At 39.9% G+C, this 291-nt stretch overlaps 1 protein-coding gene across 1 annotated transcript in view; it reads left to right on the forward strand.

Annotated features, from left to right (window-relative positions):
- LOC119594234 (integrin alpha-PS2-like) overlaps positions 1–291 on the forward strand; it is a 126,991-nt gene that overhangs the window by 35,197 nt on the left and 91,503 nt on the right. The window lies entirely within an intron of this gene.

Raw genomic sequence — 291 nt, forward strand, 5'->3', positions numbered from 1 at the left:
ACGTCCTGAGACCTCGGAACATTTTCTTCGAGGAGTTTCGTGAGTTGATGGCCGAATTACACAAGGCTTCTTGTGGCGATGTGCGAATAAGGGTCCTTTGTTTACTCGAAAGATAGATGATTATTCTTATTTATTTTAGGATTATCCAGTGGGCTTCAATTTCGCTGTCGTGGCGTAAACGTGAGGCCACTTTGATGGATGTAAATAAGAATAATTTAAATCTTGAAGGTTGTGTTGATATTAACTAGAAGATAACAAGCCTGTTTGGGTTACTAGATCTGCTTTACCTCC

Source organism: Penaeus monodon, chromosome 33, assembly GCF_015228065.2.
Source record: "Penaeus monodon isolate SGIC_2016 chromosome 33, NSTDA_Pmon_1, whole genome shotgun sequence".
NCBI lineage: Eukaryota > Metazoa > Arthropoda > Malacostraca > Decapoda > Penaeidae > Penaeus > Penaeus monodon.